The sequence below is a fragment of the Rhamphochromis longiceps genome, unplaced genomic scaffold, assembly GCF_057381845.1.
Source record: "Rhamphochromis longiceps isolate RC_006_pf unplaced genomic scaffold, R_longiceps_female_GT1.1 unmapped_scaffold_8, whole genome shotgun sequence".
In the NCBI taxonomy this organism is placed as follows: domain Eukaryota; kingdom Metazoa; phylum Chordata; class Actinopteri; order Cichliformes; family Cichlidae; genus Rhamphochromis; species Rhamphochromis longiceps.
In genome coordinates this window covers 351,383-356,382 of record NW_028187228.1, presented here as the reverse complement: position 1 = coordinate 356,382, position 5,000 = coordinate 351,383, and positions in this window count along the sequence as shown.

Here is a 5,000-nt window from a genome sequence, read left to right as displayed (position 1 = left end):
GCATCTTCAGACACCCGTCTCCCATAAATGACGGAGGGCACCTTTGCTACTCATTACCCTTAGACTGCTCAACTGGAGAGGGGAGAAAAAAAGGCCCTGGCCGAGGTGGTGAGTCGGCCTCCTCTCTCCCTCACGGTTGAAAAAGATGTGCTCCTGGCGCACTGGCCCTGCTGAAAATCTCTCTCCATTTGGCCGAGGCAGAGAGTCGGCCTCCTCTCTCCCTTACGGTCGAAAAAGATGTGCTGCTGTCGAACTGGCCATTACATCCTCACCTGATCTAGTCCCCCATTAGATCCCCCCCCCCCCCGCAGTTACCCCGTACCACATATCTAGCACGGACCTTGACCTCCAGCAGGCCCCGGGGACCCACATTACCCCCCCCCCCCCCTTCCCCCTGCAGTTACCCTGTACCACATGTCTAGCATGGACCTTGACTTCCAGCAGGCCCTGGGGACCCACATACTCCCCTGCTCTACTCCCCCACTAGCTTTCCTTTCTTGCAGTTATGATCCAGCGCATATCCAGCATGGACCTTGACTTCCAGCAGGCCCCGGGGACCCAAATTACCCCCCCCCCCCCCCCCCCCCCTGCAGTTACCCTGTACCACATATCTAGCATGGACCTTGACTTCCAGCAGGCCCCGTGGACCCACATTACCCCCCCCCCCCCCTGCAGTTACCCTGTGCCACATATCTAGCATGGACCTGGACCTCCAGCAGGCCCTGGGGACCCACATACTCCCCTGCTCTACTCCCCCACTAGCTTTCCTTTCTTGCAGTTATGATCCAGCGCATATCCAGCATGGACCTTGACCTCCAGCAGGCCCCGTGAACCCACATTACCCCCCCCCCCCCCTCCTGCAGTTACCCTGTACCACGTATCTAGCATGGACCTGGACCTCCAGCAGGCCCCGGGGACCCACACTTAAGCCCCCTCCCACTAACAAAGCAGAACACCACTGGCAAAATCCTCGTGCCCCTGGTACTCCAGAAAGCACATTGAAATGTGCCCCTGGTACACTGCGCAGAAGAACTGCCACACACACACACACACACGCACGCACGCACGCACGCACGCACGCACGCACGCATGCACTGCTTGTGCCTATGGTACGACAACTTTTCTCGTGCCTATGGTACGACAACTTTTCTCGTGCCTATGGTACAACAACTTTTCTCGTGCCTATGGTACAACAACTTTTCGCCGTGCCCCTGGTACACCGCTCAGTAGCACTTTGCCACACACACACTCCTCGTACCTATGGTACGACAACTTTTCTCGGGCCTATGGTACAACAACTTTCCTCCGTGCCCCTGGTACGACAGCTTTTCTCGTGCCTATGGTACAACAACTTTTCTCGTGCCTATGGTACAACAACTTTTCGCCGTGCCCCTGGTACACCGCTCAGTAGCACTTTGCCACACACACACACCACTCGTGCCTATGGTACGACAACTTTTCTCGTGCCTATGGTACGACAACTTTTCTCATGCCTATGGTACAACAACCTTTCCCCGTGCCCCTGGTACACTGCGCAGAAACTCTTTGCCACACACACACACCACTCGTGCCTATGGTACGACAACAGGCCCCGGGGACCTACATCGCACCTTGCTCTTGCCTCCCTTACAGCTGAAAAAGGTCCATGCCTGTGCCCTGGCCCTGCTGAAATTCCCTCTGCATTTAGCCGAGGCAGTGAGTCGGCCTCCTGTCTCCCTTTACGGTCGAAAAAGATGTGCTCCTGGGCGCGCTGGCCCTGCTGCTACTCACATCGGGCATGGACCTGGACCTCCAGCAGGCCCCGGGGACCTACATCACACCTTGCTCTTGCCTCCCTTACAGCTGAAAAAGGTCCATGCTTGTGCCCTGGCCCTGCTGAAATTCCCTCTCCATTTAGCCGAGGCAGAGAGTCGGCCTCCTGTCTCCCTTTACGGTCGAAAAAGATGTGCTCCTGGGCGCGCTGGCCCTGCTGCTACTCACATCGGGCATGGACCTGGACCTCCAGCAGGCCCCGGGGACCTACATCACACCTTGCTCTTCCCTCCCTTGCAGCTGAAAAAGGTCCATGCCTGTGCCCTGGCCCTGCTGAAATTCCCTCTCCATTTAGCCGAGGCAGTGAGTCGGCCTCCTGTCTCCCTTTACGGTCGAAAAAGATGTGCTCCTGGGCGCGCTGGCCCTGCTGCTACTCACATCGGGCATGGACCTGGACCTCCAGCAGGCCCCGGGGACCTACATCACACCTTGCTCTTGCCTCCCTTACAGCTGAAAAGGTCCATGCTTTTGCCCTGGCCCTTCTGAAATTCCCTCTCCATTTAGCCGAGGCAGTGAGTCGGCCTCCTGTCTCCTTTACGGTCGAAAAAGATGTGCTCCTGGGCGCGCTGGCCCTGCTGCTACTCACATCGGGCATGGACCTGGACCTCCAGCAGGCCCCGGGGACCTACATCACACCTTGCTCTTCCCTCCCTTGCAGCTGAAAAAGGTCCATGCCTGTGCCCTGGCCCTGCTGAAATTCCCTCTCCATTTAGCCGAGGCAGTGAGTCGGCCTCCTGTCTCCCTTTACGGTCGAAAAAGATGTGCTCCTGGGCGCGCTGGCCCTGCTGCTACTCACATCGGGCATGGACCTGGACCTCCAGCAGGCCCCGGGGACCTACATCACACCTTGCTCTTGCCTCCCTTACAGCTGAAAAAGGTCCATGCTTTTGCCCTGGCCCTTCTGAAATTCCCTCTCCATTTAGCCGAGGCAGTGAGTCGGCCTCCTGTCTCCTTTACGGTCGAAAAAGATGTGCTCCTGGGCGCGCTGGCCCTGCTGCTACTCACATCGGGCATGGACCTGGACCTCCAGCAGGCCCCGGGGACCTACATCACACCTTGCTCTTCCCTCCCTTGCAGCTGAAAAAGGTCCATGCCTGTGCCCTGGCCCTGCTGAAATTCCCTCTCCATTTAGCCGAGGCAGTGAGTCGGCCTCCTGTCTCCCTTTACGGTCGAAAAAGATGTGCTCCTGGGCGCGCTGGCCCTGCTGCTACTCACATCGGGCATGGACCTGGACCTCCAGCAGGCCCCGGGGACCTACATCACACCTTGCTCTTGCCTCCCTTACAGCTGAAAAAGGTCCATGCTTTTGCCCTGGCCCTTCTGAAATTCCCTCTCCATTTAGCCGAGGCAGTGAGTCGGCCTCCTGTCTCCTTTACGGTCGAAAAAGATGTGCTCCTGGGCGCGCTGGCCCTGCTGCTACTCACATCGGGCATGGACCTGGACCTCCAGCAGGCCCCGGGGACCTACATCACACCTTGCTCTTGCCTCCCTTACAGCTGAAAAGGTCCATGCTTTTGCCCTGGCCCTTCTGAAATTCCCTCTCCATTTAGCCGAGGCAGTGAGTCGGCCTCCTGTCTCCCTTTACGGTCGAAAAAGATGTGCTCCTGGGCGCGCTGGCCCTGCTGCTACTCACATCGGGCATGGACCTGGACCTCCAGCAGGCCCCGGGGACCTACATCACACCTTGCTCTTGCGTCCCTTACAGCTGAAAAAGGTCCATGCTTTTGCCCTGGCCCTTCTGAAATTCCCTCTCCATTTAGCCGAGGCAGTGAGTCGGCCTCCTGTCTCCTTTACGGTCGAAAAAGATGTGCTCCTGGGCGCGCTGGCCCTGCTGCTACTCACATCGGGCATGGACCTGGACCTCCAGCAGGCCCCGGGGACCTACATCACACCTTGCTCTTGCCTCCCTTACAGCTGAAAAGGTCCATGCTTTTGCCCTGGCCCTTCTGAAATTCCCTCTCCATTTAGCCGAGGCAGTGAGTCGGCCTCCTGTCTCCCTTTACGGTCGAAAAAGATGTGCTCCTGGGCGCGCTGGCCCTGCTGCTACTCACATCGGGCATGGACCTGGACCTCCAGCAGGCCCCGGGGACCAACATACTCCTCTGCTCTACTCCCCCACTAGCTTTCCTTCTCCCGCAGTTACCCTCCACCACAAATCCAGCATGGCCCTTGCCCTCCAGCAGGCCCCGAGGACCCACATACTCCTCCGCTCTAATCCCCCATGAGCTTTCCTTCTCCTGCAGTTACCCTCCACCGCATATCCAGCATGGCCCTTGACCTCCAGCATGCCCTGGGGACGCACATCCTCCCCTGCTCTAGTCCCCCACTAGCTTACCTTTCTTGTAGTTACGCTCCAGCGCATATCCAGCATGGACCTTGACCTCCAGCAGGCCCCGGGGACGCACATCCTCCCCTGCTCTAATCCCCCACTAGCTTTCCTTCTCCTGCAGTTACCCTCCACCGCATATCCAGCATGGACCTTGACCTCCAGCATGCCCCGTGGACCCACACTTAAGCCCCCTCCCACTGACAAAGCAAAACACCACTGGCAAAATCCTCGTGCCCCTGGTACTCCAGAATGTAAATTCAAACATGCCCCTGGTACACTGCGCAGAAACACTTTGCCACACACACGCACACACTGCTTGTGCCTATGCTACGATAACTTTTCTCGTGCCTATGGTACGACAACTTTTCTCCGTGCCCCTGGTACACCGCTCAGAAACACTTTGCCACACACACACTCCTCGTGCCTATGGTACGACAACTTTTCTCCGTGCCCCTGGTACAACGCTCAGAAACACTAAGCCACACACACACACTCCTCGTGCCTATGGTACGACACATTTTCTTCGTGCCCCTGGTACACCGCTCAGAAACACTAAGCCACACACACACACTCCTCGTGCCTATGGTACGACACATTTTCTCGTGCCTATGGTACGACGACTTTTCTCCGTGCCCCTGGTACACTGCGCAGAAAAACCTTGCCACACACAGACACACACACTGCTCGTGCCTATGGTACGACACATTTTCTTCGTGCCCCTGGTACACCGCTCAGAAACACTTTGCCACACACACACTCCTCGTGCCTATGGTAGGACAACTTTTCTCCGTGCCCCTGGTACACGGCCCACACTCGGCCACGCTTGCTTGTCCACACACTGCCCGCGCACTGCCCCTGG